Source organism: Mesoplodon densirostris, chromosome 12 (assembly GCF_025265405.1).
Source record: "Mesoplodon densirostris isolate mMesDen1 chromosome 12, mMesDen1 primary haplotype, whole genome shotgun sequence".
Taxonomy (NCBI): domain Eukaryota; kingdom Metazoa; phylum Chordata; class Mammalia; order Artiodactyla; family Ziphiidae; genus Mesoplodon; species Mesoplodon densirostris.
The window spans coordinates 21273257-21292989 of NC_082672.1; the positions used below are offsets into that span (position 1 = coordinate 21273257).

Sequence of the window (19733 nt, forward strand, 5' to 3'; positions counted from 1 at the left end):
TAAATCTCATGAAGTCATTACTTGTTCACCTTCTGAAATATTATAATTTTTTGCTTCTTTGATATTCAAAAAGATACTCAATTTATACCAATACTTAAAAGTTATGTTAGTCAGAACTCTTTTAGCTTCAGATAACAAGAAACCAACACAAACTTGTGTACGTCCATACGCAAAAGAGGAATTTACTGTCTTAACTTGGAAACACGAGTATGGAGCTGATTCCGAAACAACTGGATGCAAGAATTCAAGTGAGGTCTTGGGTACCTTTATCCTTCCTCCTTTCTTCCTTTCCCCTTTTCCCTTCCTTCCTTTCTCTCTCCCCCCCCCCCAAAATTCTTTTCCCTCCCTCTCTCCCTCTTTTCTCTCTCTTTCTTTTTCTTTCTTTCTGTGGGCTGAATCCAGGCTCTCTCCTGGTGATGGGCAGATGGCTATGGGCCATCCTCCATTCACATTCTATCTGCTCTCTGAAAGGTCTCTGCTTTTCCTCTCCTACTCTGAACTGTGCCCCACAGTTCAAGAAGGAAACTGTGACTGTGAAAAAAATCAATGTTGTAATTAGTTGTTTAATGCCTGTGTTTCCTAATAAAATGTAAGCTCTATGAGGTCAGGACCTTGTCTTTCTTATTCATTGCTGTATCCCAGCAGCCAGCATAGCATTGCTCATTCTAGTCATTTAAAAAATACTTATAGAGGGCCTCCCTGGTGGCGCAAGTGGTTGAGAGTCCGCCTGCCGATGCAGGGGATACGGGTTCGTGCCCCGGTCTGGGAGGATCCCATATGCCGCGGAGCGGCTGGGCCCGTGAGCCATGGCCGCTGAGCCTGCGCGTCCGGAGCCTGTGCTCCGCAACGGGGGAGGCCACAACAGTGAGAGGCCCGCATACCGCAAAAAAAAAAAAAAAAAAAAAAAAATACTTATAGAATGAATGAATTGTTCTGTTGGAACTAGAGGTTGCCCTGCTTCCAGTGCTGATATTTCTCCATAAGAATTTCCTAGACATTTTGAAAACATGGGCAAAAGGCAGCAGTAGCTGTGTATTCTATAAGCAGGCATTGGGATGGCTTATGGTACTGAGATGTAGAAGCAGAATAGAGAAATCCAATGGGAGGGATCCTCTTCACCCCAGATTCACCTAAAGGGCTTCTCCAACCAGAATTATCCAAGTTCATCCCCATCTCACTTTTGTCTGAGAATTACTCACAGGAGACTAAAATCAGCATGAAAGAAATTGACTAATTGATTCCATTAGTACATTACTGAGGTAATTTGAATTCATTAGGCCACTTTAAAATTTCATTTTATGTACGCTTTTACATATTGTTCTTTGTAATGCACCAATAAAATTAGGCATTACACTGAATCACTGTAAAAGAGTTCTCCTGCATAGTAATAGGCTTGAATGCCAGGCTATACTGTATGAAGCACTTTTCCACACTTAAAAGCATTACATTATATATTATTTTGCATATGTTCCAAGTGACAGGGGCTTCTTATTTTTCTTATGTGGAATAAAAAAAATTTTTTTGTCACGTTGCTCTTAAAATTGTAGCTGAACTGGGTGAGTCAGAATTGCTAGTGTTTAAACAATGTGAACAACATCCTTAATATAGCTATTTTTGACTAATCCAGTGAGTGTGACACTCAAGGGAAAACAATAAACTCATTTAGTATGAATTTGAAAACTTAGAGTTTAGAACTCTGTGCTATTTTTTAACATACAAATTATTAAAGGAATTTTGGAAATTTTGTTTGTAAAGAGGTGCTGATGATGGAAAATTAGGCATTTGAAGATTTAAATGGAAAAATGAAGTTTAATGAACAAATCAGAAGAATGCAATCTAAGCCCTTCCCCCAAATTTCATGTCTTTTAAAAATTGTGTCTTTTGCTGTAATTTCTATGTCAAATACAATGCATTTCCTACAGCAGAATCAATTCCATAAACGGCTTCTACCTTTTTAACAAAACTGGTCTCATAGTCAATCCATAAGTACATTTTGTAAGAATCACTAAAGTATAACAATGGATTAATCTCTTGATCATTCTACATGCCATGTACTTCCTAAGCACTTTATGAACATCACACTTAATTCTCACAACAAATCATTTGATAGGTACTTTTGTTATCACCCCATTTTATAGGTGAGAAAACAAAGACTTGGAGATGCTAAATAACCAGTCCAAAGTCACACAGCTAATAAGGTTTGGAGCTGGGATTATAACTTGGAATGGCCATGGCCAGGTCCTGCAGCCAGTTCAGGGTCCAGCCCAGTCCATCAGCATGCCACAGCAGTAGCTACACCCCAACACAACAGGAGGGTGTATGCAGCCCATATAGGGGGCACCCCTTGAGCACCTGGCTCTTGTGACCAGGTGGGATTGTGCCTCTGAGCCCCACAGAACATCTCCTAAATAAGGCTACTCCTTTGAGACTGGGAGAGCTGATTTACCTAATATATAGAAACAAACACAGAAAATTAGGCAAAATAAGGACACAAAAGAATATGTTCCAATCAAAAGAACAAGACAAAAAACTCAGAAAAAGAACTAAATGAAACAGAGATGGGCAAACTACATGATAAAGAGTTCAAAGTAGTGGTCATAAAAATGCTCACTGAACTCAGGAGAAGAATGGATGAACACAGTGAGAACTTCAACAAAGAGATAAAAAAACATAAGAAAGGACCAAACAAAAGTTATAATTGAACTGAAAAATACATTAGAGGGGTTCAGTAGCAGACTGGATGAGGTAGAAGAACAAATCAATGAGCTGGAAGACAAAGCAACAGAACTCACCCAGACAGAGCAGCAAAATTTAAAAAGAATTAAGAAAAGTAAATATACTTTAAGGGACCTTTGGGACAACATGAAGAAGAATAACATTCACATTACAGGGGGTAAAAGATAAAGCTTTGGAATGTGTTCAAATTATAGTCGCTGCCAACTTAAAACAGGCTACTATTTGCATAGTATGTTGTATGTGAACCTCACGGTAACCACAAGGAGAAAACCTATAGTAAATAAGCAAAAGAAAATGAGAAAGGAATAGAAACATAACATTAAAGAAAACCACCAAAACAAAAAGGAAGAGAGAAAGAGAAGAAAGGTACAGAGAGGAACTACAAAAACAGTCAGAAAACTATTAATGAAATTAACATACATATCAATAAGAACTTTATGAAAATGGACTAAATTTGACAATCAAAAGACATAGTGGCTGAATGGATTAAAAAAAAAAAAACAAGACCCATCTATGTGCTGCATACAAGAGACTCACTTCAGAAGAAAGGACACACACAGACTGAAAGTGAAGGGATGGAGAAATATATTCATGTGTATGAAAATGAAAAGAAAGCTGGAGTAGCTATAGTCATATCAGACAAAATAAACTTTAAAACAAAGACTAATAAAAGATGAATAAGGGCGTTACATAATAATAAACAGGTCAATCAAGCAAGAAGATATAACATTTATAAATGTACATGCACCCAACAGAGGAGGCCAACATATATAAAGCAAATATTAATGGACTTAAAGGGAATAAATGAAAGCAATACAACAAAGGTATGTAACTTTAACACTCCACTTACATCAGTGGATAGTTCAAACAGACAGAAAATCAATAAAGCTCAGACTTAAATAACACATTAGATCAGAAGAACTTAATAGATATGCACAGAACATTCCATCCTAAAGCAGCAGATATACATTCTTCTCAAGTGCACATGGAACATTCTCCAGGATAGATCATATGTTAGGTCAAAAAATAAATCTCAATAAATTCAAGAAGATTGAAATCATATCAAGAATCTTCTCCAACCACTATGGTACAAAACTAGAAGTCAATCACAAGAAAAAAATGGGAAAAACCACGAAAACATGGATATTAAACAACATGCTACTGAACATCTAATGGGTCATTGAAGAAATCAAAGGAGAAATTTAAAAATACCTGGAGACAAATGAAAACAGAAAAACAACATACCAAAATCTATAGGATGCAGCAAAAGCGGTTCTAAAAGGGAAGTTCATAGCAATATAGGCTTACCTCAAGAAACAATAAAAACCCCAAATAAACAATCTAACTTTTCACCTAAAGAAACTAGAAAAAGAAGAACAAACAAAGCCCAAAATTAGTAGAAGGAAGGAAATAGTAAAGATCAGAGCAGAAATAAATTAGAGACTAAGAAAACAACAGGAAAGATCAATGAAACTGAGAGGTAGTTCTTTGAAAAGATAAACAAAATTGACAAACCTTTAGCTAGACTTACCAAGAAAGAGAGAGAGGACTCAGATAAATAAAATCAGAAATGAAAGAGAAGTTACAATTGATACAACAGAAATACAAAGGACCATAAGAGACTGCTATGAACAACTACACAGCAGCAGATTGAACAACCTAGAAAACATGGATAAATTCCTAGTAATATACAATCTTCCAAGACTGAATTATGAAGAAATAGAAAATCTGAACCGACAAATTACTAGTAAGGAGAATGAAACAGTAATAAAACATCTGGATCTGATTCCAAAGGCAAGGGAAACAAAAGCAAAAATAAACAAATGGGACTACATCAAACTAAAATGCTTCTGCACAGCAAAGGAAACCATTATCAAAATGAAAAGGCAACCTACTGAATGGGAGAAAATATTTGCAAATCATAGATCCAATAAGGGGTTAATATCCAAAATATATAAAGAACTCATATAACTCAACAACAACAACAACAAAAACCTTGATTTTAAAATGGGCAGAGGATCTGAATAGACATTTTTCCCAAAGAAGACATACAGATGGCCAACAGGCACATGAAAAGATGCTCAACATCACTAATTGCTAGGGAAATGAAAATCAAAACCACATTGAGAAATCACCCCACACCTGTTAGAATGGCTATAATAGAAAAGATAAGAAATAGCAAATGTTGGAGAGGATGTGGAGAAAAGAGAACCCTCGTACACTGTTGGTGGAACTGTAAATTGCTTCAGGCACTATGGAAAACAGCATGGAGATTCCTCAAAAAATTAAAAATAGAACTATCATATGACCCAGCAATTCCACATCTGGGTATTTAACCAAAGAACACAAAAACACTAATTCAAAAAGATATATGCAAAAAAAAAAAAAGAAGAAAAGATATATGCAACCGTACGTTCATTGCAGCAATTTTTACAATAGCCAAGATATGGAAACAACCTAAGTTTCCAATGATGGATGAATTAAAAAGCTATGGTATCTACATCTATATCTATATCTTTATCTACATCTCTATATACAATGGAATATTATTCAGCCATTAAAAAAAGAACAAAATTCTACCCTTTGCAACAACATGGATGGACCTTGGAGGCATTATGCTAAATGAAATGTCAGAAGAAAGACAAATACTGTATGATTTCACATATATGTGGAATCAAAAAACAAAACAAACAAACAAAATAAAACAAAGACAAACTCATAGATACAGAGATCAGATTAGGGTTACCAGAGAGGAAGGGGCATGGCGGGTGGTGGGCAAAATGGATGAAGGGGGTCAACTGCATGGTGATGGATGGTAACTACACATGTGGTGGGGATCACTTCATAGTGCACACATATGTCAAATTATAATGATGTACGCCTGAGACTTACATATTAAAAAAAAAAAACTTGGGCCATCTGACTCCTAATCGCAGTTCTATGTTGCCACTTAGGACCTACACTGCATATTTTACAAATACACATACTCCTATGTTTATATTTAAAGGAGACTGTGGAATTGAGATGAATAGGCAACACTCTTTTTAGTAATCCATGTTTCCAATGCAATTTTAAAAGTTACCTTATTCAGAACTGCTAGCCTCGTTACACTATAGTAATGAAGAAAATGACGGAAAATGCAACCTAAACCCAAAGATAAATTTGAGACTTGAATTGCACAGGTATATTACATAGTTTATCCAGATAGAAATGATTCAAAAACTACTTAAGTGTTTGTCTCTTTGGGCTTCTGAATCTTGATTCTCCTAATGAGTAAGGTCTACCTTAGCTGAAGAAAGAGGAAGAGAAGGAAAAAAGAAGTGTGAGCATGCCTGAACCCATACCATACTAACTATACTTTCTTACTTTCTATATTCTTGATGTACTGGCATCTGGGGCCTTGCTGACCAGGGAGGGACTGCTTCTTCCAGGGTTAGATAATTCCTAGAAATACCAGAATACTCAGGCAGCCCCTACACTCAGCTGAAATGATTCAAAGTAACCAATCCTAAGACTGGTTACCCTGCTTTGCCCATTCCTTCCTGTGAAAACCACAATAAAAGTTCTTGCCCATGCTTTCTCCTTGCTCCCTCTGCCTCCTGACTGACCCTAATTCTTCCCTATGTGGCCCTGCATGGTGTGCCGTGACTCTTGTTTCCAGGGAATCTGTGAGTATAAAAAAATACTTTCTTCATGACAGTCATTTCTGTATCTGAGTGTCTTACCATACCTGATTAAAACAAATCCTGAGTACATTTTAAAACACATATCCTAAATGAAGAGTAATGTGTGTACAATAAATAGAATGAGCTGTGAAATATACTCAGTGGACTTCAACGTTGTTCATTTATTCAACAAGTATTTATATAGTGCGTACAATGTATAGAGACACTCTGCTAGGCAGTTTCCATCTCACTTCAGTAAGGACCCAGTGCAATCATTGCTTCTCTGCCAAGCACTCTGATAAGTTGTTCAGAGACATCAAAACCTGTGTGGATAAAAATGAAACCAGGTGGTTCACAAATGAACCGGGTGATTCACAATGGGTCTCTATCCACTAATAGAGTGAATGCAAAGGACCTGGAATTATGTTCCTGATTCTTACATGGCATCTTTGTAACTGAACACACTCATTAAAACTCGGGGCATTATCATTTATATCATTTGAACAATTAGCAAGTGTGTGCCATGCAATTAATTTGTTCATTAAATAGATGCAATTGTATTTAAAAGCAAAATGTGAAACAAAGGGAATAATTAAGATCTCCAAATTCCAACTTGCTACTAAGGACAAAGAAAGCTTCTTGTTCAAGATTTCTAAAACTGGACATGACTTCTGTAAAGCTGATGACTAATCCAAATCCTATTTCTCTTCAACTTCATAGTGAGTTTTGGAGTTTGAATAAAATATATTATATTGAAAGAAACAAAGATGATGGCTATGAGATAAAAGCCCTATTCATACAATTAAAATAACAGCTCACGCAAGTGCCGTCAGTGATCTGAGATTCTTTTCAATGGCAGATTTATCATTAATGACTGAAAGAGAGAAAACAAAGGTCAACTTACTGGCTGGATTACACATAGCCTTAATGTGCTCCTAAACACAGTAACTGTGGAATAACCATCAGGATTTTACAGTCAGAATAAGGCAGACAGAATTTAGCAAACAAATTTGCCTCAATTTAACCAGTAGGTGTCACTATTTAAATGTATTGGCAATACTTTTCCTACAGAGTTCTGCATGAAGTCCCACAGAAAAAATCCATTTTGAATAACTTAAAATATGCTTATAAATCCACACTCTTATTTATAGATCAATTTAGGAACTTAATTTATTATTGTTAAGATAATCATTGGAAAATCTTTCTAAGCTTAGTGGTGGTATACCTACAAATGATTCAAATTTAAATTCAAAATATTTTAAGAATGAAAAAAAAAGGGTCTAATATAACAGGTCTACTTCTCAAGGAAAAGAAAAACTTCTGCTACATTTTAGGACAGGGTTTCCATTTTTAAGAACTACTGATATCCTCTAGCTCTATCTATGTAATTTTGGATGAAAGAAAACATGACTCTTTAAATTTATTAAGGAAAATTGTGCCTAATTGTACCTACTACCTAGGTACAATGGGTTTGGGTGTATGATATTGTCTGTCAAAGGAGGATACGAATGTAAAAGTGTTTTGGAAAACTGCAAAGTGGTCTATACATGCAAGGTAAGATTTCTTCCTACTTGCACAGTGTAGTTCTACTGTACTTCCCAAAAATGATGGCTCCCGAAAAGGGAAGGGAACTCAGTTACGAAACACCCACTTTTGTGAGAAGAGTATTACAGCCTCACAACCACTTTGTGGAGGTAAATTTTATTTTCCTATTTGCAAATGAAGAAAGAAGGCTGATAACCTGGGAAAGTTGATAAGTCTGTCTGACCCCAAAGCCTGGGTTCTTCCTACTGAGTGACCCTGTGATATGTACTTCGTAAACTGAATCATATTCTTAAAGTTTGCTGCACTAAATTGAAATTCACTTACAGAATCCTGCTAGTCAGAGGAAAGCAATGATAGAACACTTTATAGAGTAGGGTATAGTAAAGCAAAAGATTCCCTCTAAATTGGCATGTGAAGATTGCAGTTAAATAGGCCATACATATTGATCCATCAAAAACTTGTGATTCAGTGCCCTAGGATCCATCTGATAGATTTTCTTGTTTCCAGATCAGCAGCTTTCAGACATCATTTCAGCCCTCTTTGTGGCATATCAGTGATCTGTGTGTCAGAATTTTAACAAGCACAAGAATACTAGCTGGTCTTTTGCCATCTCTGTTATAGCACAGTAGCTGGTTATTACTGACTAGACGCTTGATTTACAATATACTTTTAAAGGAACAAAGTAAAAATCTAACTACTCTGCCTATTTTTGGAAGTATTGTTCCGTATTTGCACTTGAACATATTAATACAAATAAATTAGCAAGAGCCCCTGCGTTCAGACTAGGAAAGCTTCAATATTGGTGAAGTCAATATTGTTCTTGTATTGGTAATATTTTTCCTACAGAGCTCTGCATGAAGTCCAACAGAAGAAATCCATTTTGAATAACTTAAAATATGCTTATAAATCCACACTCTTATTTATAGATCAATTTAGGGACTTTATTTATTATTAAGTCAATAGTGTTCTTCCCCTTGCTCAGCTTTTAAGGAGGAAGAGAGACATAGACTGAGCTCAGTCTAACTGGCTGTTGACTGAATTAAACAATTTTCCCCTAAAAAATATTTTCTGCCAATTCAACATGCCCCCCCCGCCCCGTCCTGAGCATATACGGACCGACCGAGTTTCTACATCAATAGGTATCCTTTCAAATGTAACACTAATCACGTTGCTTCTTGTTTCAGATCCTTCAATGGACTCCAGGGACCATACTTAGCATGGTTTCAAGATGTTCTCCCCCACCTGTATCCCTCTCCCTCTCTTCCCTGCCTCTCCCTGAACCCTACTCCTCTTCCTTCAGTTCTCAACCAAAGCTGACTCTCTGGGAAAGAGTTAGGGCTTTTGGAACTTCTCCTTTAGCACCTTGGGCATAATTTATATTTCCTCATTATAAATGTGGTTTACTAAAATCTCTGTCTCTCACCATCTAAGCTCCTTGAAGGAGAGGCTGGCTTCTTTATCTGCACATCTCAAATGTCTAACAGCGAGTGACGCATAGCCAGTTCTCAGTGCTGGCAGGATGCTTATTTCTAAACGGTTTAGACACTCTCTCTTTTCCTCTTCCCTTCTTCTTGAACAATTCAATTCTAAATCCGTTAGATGGGCCCAAGCAAGGTAGATGTTACACTGGGGCAGGGGACGGGGGGCAATTTTGAGAATTACAAATATGGATAGAAAAACCAGAACAAAATTTATAGTGTTGGATCAGAATATTGGTAGGAACTCCCAAATCTAAATAGATACATATAGATAGATAGATAAATATAGGTGTGGACACACACACAGACACATATACTCCCTTATTCTGTCTACTGAGAGGGCCTGGGAACAGTAACACATCAAGACCAATGAGCACACCTAGTACTGAGATCTTGCTTCCTAACTAGCATTCTCCACTAAAGGAAACTGGGGTTCTTTTCAAAATGTCTGATTCTACATTGTCTGGGTCAGGAGGCGTACAGGTAAGCATGGAATATCTTGGACTAGGAAGTAAGGAAGTGCTAAAAAATGATGAAGACATGTCAAACGTCAGCCTTGAATAGACTCCCACTGACCGAATCTGGGACACTTTCAGCATGAAAAGTAATCATTATAAAATGGATTGTAACCATTAATTAAAATAGGACACCATGGGTGCATACTTACATACCTTATTCCATAATAATTGAATAAAATGAAAAGTTTGATGAGTAATGGGATATTTACATAACTTCAAAGCACTTCCCCTCAAAATATGCATTAATCACAAAGGGTTAACTATAGTGGAGAAAACTGGCAGAAAAGCCTCATCAAGTGAACTAAGTTAAGATCAGTTAGCAGGACAGACCAAAACCATGCCACCTGAGAGACTACAATGCAAACACAGTGTCACTTCCAGGATAGCCCTGCTTTATTTATAAGCATAACCTGAATCTAATCAAGAGGAAACATTAGACAAACCCAAAGTGACAAACAGATGTTCTACAAAATGACGAGCCTGTCATCTTCAGAAGATTCAAGATCACGAAAGTCAGGAGAGACTGAGGAATCGTGCTAGATTGCAGAAGCTTAAGGCAATGTGACAAGTAAATGCAATGCATTATTCTGAACAGGAGACTTTTACTTTAAAGGACCGCTGGTGATTAAATGGGGCCTGGGGATTAGATGGTAGTAAATTATCAACGTTAATTCCCTGATTTTAATGGTTGTACTGGAGTATCTATTTGGTACCTTACTCTCAAATGATTTGAAAAAAAAAATTCTTTCCACTGTACTTGCAACGTCCCCCCCTCTAGATTTTAGATTACTCTCACTTTTTTAAAGTATTTAAAAAACCAAAAGCAGACCGCGCCATTCGTATCTTAAAATTCTTAGCCGATTACCAGTTACAGTCCATTTTGTAGCTATGATGCATACTGTCTCTGCCTTCATGGATTTAACGGAAGAATTGTGTGCATACAATTAATTTTGGCGAAAAACTAGGAAAAGGTAGAGATGAACTTTTGACTTTTCTGCACAGGCACTTTTCTAACTACGATGCTGTATCACAAGCGCCCTTCCTGCCCAGCTGGCTGCCTCCCTGCAAGCGAGGGAACTGATCCCCGCGGCGCGGGCTGCCGCCGGAGTCCCAACCCCACCTGAGCCCCTCGAAGCCGTTGACCGGCAGCGACACCCACCCCACCGCCCGTCCTGGCCCGGGAAACAGCGCCCGCGCCCCACGCCCAGCCCTCTCGCTGAGTCACCTCTGGCCTGTGGACGGCGGGGCCGCGTGTTGTCGCGGTTGCGCCTCTCTCAGCCAGGAGACAGAATTCCTGAGTCCAAAACATGGTGTGCTCGGTGAAATTACATTTTAAAAATAAATTAATTTTTTAATGAGAGAAGAGGAAAACTATCTACCAGGAGTGGGGTTCGAACCCACGCGGACATATGTCCATTGGATCTTAAGTCCAACGCCTTAACCACTCGGCCATCCTGGTGAAGGCGCACAAGCTTCTATTCGCTCTTCCTACAAGTCGTACTCCACCGTTCTCCTCGCGCCCGCCTTTGAGAAGGCTGAGGGCCCTTCGCCGCCGCTCCTTTAGTTTTCCCAGCCCGAGATGGAGCTGCCTGCCAGCCGGAGCCTCCTTTTAACGCCGCCGCAGCTCACTGTTGCCCCTAGCCCGCCGCGGCCGCCAGGGCAACTGCAGCCGAGCTCGGCGCGCTTTCGGCGGCGGCGGCGGCGACCCTCCGGTCGCTTAGGCGGAACTCGGGCCCAGCCACTCTACTTTCGGTTTCGAGGTGCGCGGGCGCGGGAAACAAACACGCTCGTAAACGTTTGGATTCCTAGCAGCACGTTTTAGGAGGCGCCCGGGACTGGTGGCGGTGCTGGGACGGAGCCCAGAGAGTGGCGTTTAGTTTGTTTTTTGGTTTGTTTCATTCCAGGTAGAATAAACTACAAGGAACGAGTTGCATGGGCAGCAGCAGAGTTCTTGGACGCCCGGCCCTATGGGCCGCTTTTCTTCTCAACAAGTCACACGGGCAGGTAGTGTTGTAGCGACCCGTGACTATACTGCGGCGCCACGTGCTGGGAGCGCGGCACAATTCGCCCTCCCGACTGGCTTCGGGCACGCTTCAGACGCAGTGCCGGGGACCTCCTCTCTGTTCCCAGACCCTCGCTTGCACCTACATGTTTACGTTCTCGTATCTTAACTGTTCTGCAGTGCCCTCCTTCCTGCCTGTGCACAAGAGATTTCAGTTCGTCCTCTCAGTTGACTTCCTTTTCCAGGGCTTTCGCTCCACTCTCCACCACACAGGACCTGGAAGCCGCCACAGAGCCAAGGCTTCTGTGTTCTGGAGCGTCAGGGAGCCTGGGGACTGAGCCACCATCCGGCAGCCACGCTGTTGTTGAGACAGTGCAGGCAGCTTTGACCGAGAACTTAGGTCACCCAGGAGACTACACATTCACGTCACCAACTGGCTCGTCACCCACTGGGTCACACTGTGAGAAACCCATTGCCCTGCCACCTCCTGGACGCCTGTGATCCCTGGGAACACTGCCCTGACCTGTGGAGGCCTTCGCCCAGCCTGCTGCTCTGGTTCTCTGAGTCCCAGCCAAGAACATGACCGCCCCTGAGGGAGCTACCCCGGATAGTAGTGGATGGAATTGTCCCCTACCCGCTTTGCCACTTAACATAGTGAGGGATCAGTGGCCTGCGTCTACATTCCGGCCTCAACACTATCCCTCCCGCTGAACACGAGGCCTGGCCCTCCAGGAGCGTGCAGTCAAGAACAGCGATAGAACATTTCCTCCGGCCTGGCCCTGCCCTGCTGAGAGAAGAAGGGGAACTTGGACTCTTGCCAGGGTCTAGAGACGTTGGTGTGATGATGACACAAGATCACCACCCACTAACTCACCATCTCCATCTCGGAGGCTAAGTTCTGGCTTGTGCCTTAGGAAGCAGGCCTCAAAATGGAGGAAATTCCCCAAACGTCAGAAGAGTGTTCAAAAGACGCTGGCAACTGCAAGGCATGACAAATATCCACTTGCATGTTAGAACAAAATGTGAAAGGCAGGGTGCAATGACACTTGTTATAAGTGACAATATTAGAGAGCAAATGACAATATTAAGATAGATTTTATAACACTGGAATTTCAGGAAATTGCATTTGACATACTTCTCATGGGGAAATGCTTCCCTCTATTTAAACTATTTTTCACTGTGTGTGTGTGTTTATTTAAGCCATGATATTCTTTATGCATTCTATAGTGGTTTAAAAAATATGTCTAGGGCTTCCCTGGTGGCGCAGTGGTTGTGAGTCCGCCTGCCGATGCAGGCGACACAGGTTCGTGCCCCGGTCCAGGAAGATCCCACATGCTGCGGAGCAGCTGGGCCCGTGAGCCATGGCCGCTGAGCCTGCGCGTCCGGAGCCTGTGCTCCACAACGGGAGAGGCCACAACAGTGAGAGGCCCGCGGACCGCAAAAAAAAAAAAAAAAAAAAATGTCTATAACTGCTTTGATACTCCTCCCTTCAAGGCATAGAGCCTAATTCCCTTCTCCTTCAATGTGGGCTGGATCTTGTTTCTAAGGAGTAGAATAAAACAGAAGAGACAGTATGCAACCTCGGAGAGTAGGTCATCAAAAGGCACTGCTGCTACCAACTTGGTTTCTCTCTGTTGGATGATTCCCTCTGGAGGAAACCAGCTGCCATGTCCAGAGCAACCTTTTGAGAGCCCCACGTGGGGAAGAGCAGCCAGCAAGGAACTGAAGTCTCAGCCCAGTCAAGCCTTCGGATGACTATAGCCCTGGCCAATATCTTGACTACAACCTCTTGAGAGACCGTGAATCAGAACCACCTAGCGAAAACTTGATTTCCTGACCCTCAGAAACTACATAAGGTAAATATTTTTGTGTTATTTTTATGCAGCTATAGATAACTAATAGACAAACTAGCCAGAGTTAGTATCTCTAGCTTTGACAATGTATTCACAGGCATATATTTTGTTTCCATACATGTATCTTAAAAGACCCTGCTGATGGCAACACCAATTGCCTAAGATAATGGGGGACAAAATAGATCACTTTTACATGATTGGTAGGAGTGTAAAATGGTATGACCACTCTGCACAAAATTTGGCATTTCTTAAAAGAAACAAACATACAACTACCATAGGTCCCAGCAATTGCACTCATGAGCATTTATCCCAGAGAAACGAAAACTTACACACAAACACACAGACATTTGTTGCACTTTAATCAATTCATGATAGCCCAAAACAAACAAAGACCCTGCTGACCCTTTTGCTAACATTGAACTTTTCTTCTTTGATTTGTTTCCAAACTCTTGAATGGAGTTGCCCAAACTTTCCAAGTCCACTCATTTACTTTCACTTTTTCCCAGAATCCTCTGCTGTGTGGCTTCTACTTTTCTCTCTCTCTTTTCACAATGAAAATATCTTTACTAAAAGACATTCAAACTGTGAAAGTTGTATGAAGTTCAAACAATATAGAAGTGAATAAAGTAGAATGCATAACCCCTTTCCACAACCCCTGTCATTCCAGTTATACTGAATTGGGACCCCTTGTCCCTTAGAGATGCAAAGCCATTTTCTGTCTCTCTCCTCGTGATTCTTTCTGCCCAACTCTCCTCCAAGGCCCGGCATAAACCCTACCTTCACACCACACATAGAATTGTAAAGTGAAATGAGTATGAAGTTACACTTACCTGCAAATATGAGTGTACAAAACTTAGGAAGGGGCTTCCCTGGTGGCGCAGTGGTTGAGAGTCCACCTGCCGATTCAGGGAACGCGGGTTTGTGCCCGGGTTTGGGAGGATCCCACATGCCGAGGAGCGGCTGGGCCCGTGAGCCATGGCCGCTGAGCCTGCGCGTCCGGAGCCTGTGCTTCGCAACGGGAGAGGCCGCAGCAGTGAGAGGCCCGCGTGCCGCAAAAAAAAAAAAAACTTAGGAAGTTCCAAATTACACTACAGAAGCATCCGTATCACTGATCTTATTTATTATAATAATTAAGGTATGTGATAACATTAGGATAACATTAAGGTATGTGATAACATTATTTTCAGTGACATAATTTTCTAAGTTATAGAATTTAAAATTTTGTCTCAAATCTCATGAAATGTAGAATACACATTTCCTATATATTAAGCAGCATATAAATTAGTCTTTTTGTCCATACTTAAGGGTTGTTGTTATGACAACAATGATTTTTTTCTACAGAGAAAACAAGAGGCAGAGGATGTCATAATGTAAAGATGGTATTTAGGCTGCGGAGTCAATAAATCTAGTTCAAATTCTAATTTTTTTCCAAGCTGTGAGACAATATACTTAACGTCTTCAAGTCTCAGTTTCCTCATCTGTAAAGTGGGAATAATAACACCTACCTCAGAGAAATGTGACAATTAAGTGAAAAAAATATATGTAAAGTATCTAGCAGGGTGCTTGGCTGGAGGTGGGCTCCTGTGATAGTCGGTGTTTGTTGCTTTTGCCACAGCTACTCCCAGTTTGATTTCGAGAAAGGTAGACTCCTCCCCCTGCCCCGGGGTGGGGGGGGGTGAATTATTATTGGCCTTTTGCCAATAATTGGCCTGGGGCAAGGATAAGGGGGAGAGTGGGCCAGTGATCCAGTTCTGGCTAATGAGAGATAAGGAAAGTTGGCTGGGGCTTCTGAGAAAGATATTCTTTCAGAATTAAAAAAAGAAAAAAAAGAGTCTTGGGAAGTGAAAGCTTGTGCTATTCCTTCCCTTTGTCTTCCTGCCTTCAATGAGCTGGTGTGAAATGAACTTTCTTGGAGCTGTGTTAGCGTCCTGTGACTACAAGGGGAGAAGCCAATGGATAACACCCAAAGATGCCAGAAGGATGGGCTTGAAGGAAACTGCCCTTAGAGACCGTTATGAGCCAGAGCTAGCCAGAGACTATCTACCTCCAATCTGCCTGAGGTATGGGATAATTAACGTCTTGAAATTCATGCCAGTGGTTCTCAAAGCATCCGGATCACCTGGGAACTTGTTGGAAATGCAAATTCTCAGGCCCTACCCCCAACTTCCTGAATCTGTGTCTCAGAATTGGGTGATTGTGAGGCATGCTCGGGTTTTAATGGCCCTGTTTTCACCGTAGGTTTCTGAGGAAACATTTCCTAAGGGCTCAGACAGTATGTGTAGAGTGGATGAAGGGTTCTACAGTATTCCGCAAAGGTTGCTTCCTTGACTGATTCCCCATTACTGGCTTGATTTCTTATCATTTACCTTTTTTTCCCCTAAGTGAGCTTACCTCCTGAGGGTGCACTTGCTGTCTTTCTGTATCTAAATAAATATACAAATGATTGTGTGGAACCCTGAAGCAGCCTTCTCCTCAGGTGTGTCTTTGTCTTTGATAGACTCTTCACTTTCACTTTACCAGAAATCTCTCACTTCCTAATTTCATCCTAACACCCTTTTATTTCAACATCAGTGAAACCCTTCAAGTTCAAAACTTTACTTTTAAACCCCTTCCTTATCTCAACACTGAAGAAATATGGCTGTATCATAGATTTTCAGAGTATCATTGAGACAGGCTGGCACCTGGGACCTGGGGCCCTTTGCTGCAGTGGTTGCACCTGGACAAACATCTCCTTGAGGAACAGGATACAAAGAAACTATAAGGGACTTGAAATAACTGCATTCATGCGCAGCTGGGGCAAATTATGAACAACAAGATACGAAAAGACCAAAAACCCAACTGCCACTATTGAAGAGCCGGGAGCAAAAGCAGGGTACTGCGCATGATCCCTGCACACAGCACCGCCAAGGGGGTGGGCAGACCACCTAAGTCACCCCCCAACCTAACCCCGGGGCCCACCCCTATCCTCCCATATAAGGAACCAGTTTACCACGCCCCCTCAGCGAGTGAGCAAGGGAACCTGTTACTTGTTTTCTCTCCCTCCTGCTGCAGCATGAGTCCCAGTAAAGCCTTGCCTGAATGTCTTGTCTGGCCTCTTACCAGTTTCTATTGATTAAAGAGTCCAAGGTCGGTATCATGATCACTAAGCAGCATCAATACTAGGACATATTTTCTCATCTGAAGGTGAAAACAAGAAGCATTCTGTTACTTACATTGGGGATTACGAAATACTTTGCAGGCACGTTCAGATACCTGAGTGTGCAATTCTTCTGGGTTCCAAAGAACAGAGTTGATGGCTGAGCGAGTGTGAGGTCAACCAACCCTGACTCTGCTGAAATGGTGGTGAGGCTCTTTCAGACAGCTCTGGGCCGGAGATACCACAAAGGGATGCAGGGTTGCTGGGACATGGGACAAGGGTCGGGCGATGGAGGTTTGTATTGCCTGGTGCCTTCCATCTCCCAGCAATTCAGGGCTCAACTACAGAGAGGTCCGGTGGGAATTTTGCAAAGGACTCCTAGCCTGCTTTCAAAAGGGCTCTTGGGGCCTCCCTGGTGGCGCAGTGGTTGAGAGTCCGCCTGCCGATGCAGGGGATACGGGTTCGTGCCCCGGTCTGGGAGGATCCCATATGCCGCGGAGCGGCTGGGCCCGTGAGCCATGGCCGCTGGGCCTGCGCATCCGGAGCCTGTGCTCCGCAACGGGAGAGGCCACAACAGTGAGAGGCCCGCGTACCGCAAAAAAAAAAAAAAAAAAGGGCTCTTTACTCTCTCCTCCCTTCCCCCTCATCTTTTGTTTTCCAATTTCACTAAAGACAAATTTTGTTTTGTAGAGCAGTGTGTTAGCATCACTTCACCGTAAGAAGCACTTTACATGTGTTACCTCATTTTATTCATTTTACCTAATTTTCCCCATTTCTGTTTTAGTTCTTTATTCTTTAAGTGTTCTGCCTCTATCTTGTTTTCCTTACTTTGTCTTTATTTGCATTGCCTTTAAAAGTATTATTACTTTACATCCAACTGAAGTTATATTTATTCCTCGTTAAGTTTAGATTTTTTCTTAATCTGTATGTTTTGATTTTATTTTACATATTGTAGCTTTTAATTTTTATTTTATAATTAAATCTGGTTATTTTATCTTGTAATAGTTCACTGTTCATGACATTTCTATTTTAACCCTTATATTTTAATTTTAACTGTTTAGTTTTTCTTAATTTTCTCTCTTCCTTGTATTATTATACTTAATTTTTTTTCAGGGATATTTATTTTACTTTGGGTTTTTGGCAAGTAAGAAATATGGCCCCAGGAGGTGGCAGTGAAGAAAGGCCACATCTCTGTCCCCACAGTTTCCACAACAAGGAGAGGGACAATCTAACAAAAGGTAGGGTCTTCCTGCAGCCACTCAGGGTGGAGAGTCAGATTCAGTTGGCTAGATATTAAAGGGCAGGGTGAACTTAGAAAATGTCATACAAGGGGACACCCAAATTAAATATCATATATATGTTGGGTGACTGTACAGTTTATCATCCAAACTCAGACACTTGTGAAAGTGAAAGGAGAAGCTATTAAAAGTTATGCTGGGACAACAGGTCTGCAAGAAGCTGGTTCCAAGGCAACTTACGTATGTAAAAGAAATATGTATGCAAGTTTGGACCAGAGTTAAGTAATATCAGCTCTGCCCTTAATAGACGTTTATTGAATGAACAACCACACTGAAGATTATATAAACTTAAATGTAAATCAAAACGTAATTCCTGATGTGTGAAGCTTTCTCGTTGGGTCAATTAGGAAAATCCAGACAGAAAATTGTAACTGCCTTTACAGCCCAAGTATCTGGTGTGCATTTTGGATTATATTATTAACCACACAATAGCCCACAAATATTCATTTTTTTAAAGTATAAACAGCAATTCTTTAATTTCATTTGGTTGTGGACAGAGAGGAGGATAGAACTGAATGAAGGTGATTCACATGTTTTGCCTCTAGCTATCTGGGAGGGTAATGATTCCATTAACTGAAGGAGGTCCATCAGAGGAAGAACAGAATGCTGAGTTTGAGGAACCTATAGGACATTCAGGAAGAGAGGTCAAGTAGACAGTAGGATATAAAAGTATGCAGTTCAGGTGACAAATCTAGGCTAAAGATGTAGATTATTGAGTGAATGGCTCAGGCAAACATCTGATGTCCCACGGTGCAGGCGGAACAACAGGTGGGGGAGGGGCAGCCCCAGGATGATGCTGTGTCGTGTCTAGTGATCCCAGGATATGCTTGGGCAGTACCCAGCTGAATTCATCATGAGCTCACCCCTGCTACTCAAAAACAATATTTTTCAAAGGTGAGAATAAGAGGAGTCTGGCAAGCAGAAGAAAAAGAGTCTAGCTTGGATGCCACCTGCTCAGGGAGGTTGCCCACTTACGCTGACAGCACCTGGGTACCTTGGGTACAGTTGAGACTGTATGTTTCCTCCTTATCAGGCAAACTAAAGAGAGCTGCTGGGGTCATCAGTGACCAATCTTCTCTCCACAAAGGTTTGGAAATTATCACCATAGGGTAGCAAAGCCATGGGATGGATGAGATCAACCACAAAGGAGGTACAGAGAAGAAAGAGTCGAGGGTAGACTCCTTGGCCATTTCACGTGACAGTGTGTGGGCTAACTTATCTGACCCAATGCTCTGAAAAATAGATGAGGTACCTCTGTGTTTTTGTGCTACCAAGCACTGGGGAGCAGTCATTTCCCTCCCCTTTTTTCTTAGTTGCCTTAACCATATCTGATGATTTATTATAGCTGTGTAGTATGCAGGTGTAGCTATAGAGAAGGCAAATACTGTCAACTAAGCCCACACAGGGTATGTGGACATTGGCAAATCACAGCCTCTTTCTCCTGTCAAATAAATCAGAGGAGTTGGTAATATAAATCTGAATGCATGAATATTTCCTTTTGT

At 41.1% G+C, this 19733-nt stretch overlaps 1 non-coding gene and 1 pseudogene across 1 annotated transcript; one reads left to right on the plus strand and one right to left on the minus strand.

The window, feature by feature from the left end:
- Positions 1-11265, plus strand: part of LOC132499811 (single-stranded DNA-binding protein, mitochondrial-like) — a 29287-nt pseudogene extending 18022 nt beyond the window's left edge.
- Positions 11266-11318: 53 nt separating this feature from the next.
- On the minus strand, positions 11319-11401 carry TRNAL-UAA (transfer RNA leucine (anticodon UAA)). Its single transcript has one exon. It is a non-coding gene; the product is annotated as a tRNA-Leu (tRNA).
- Positions 11402-19733: the final 8332 nt, after the last annotated feature.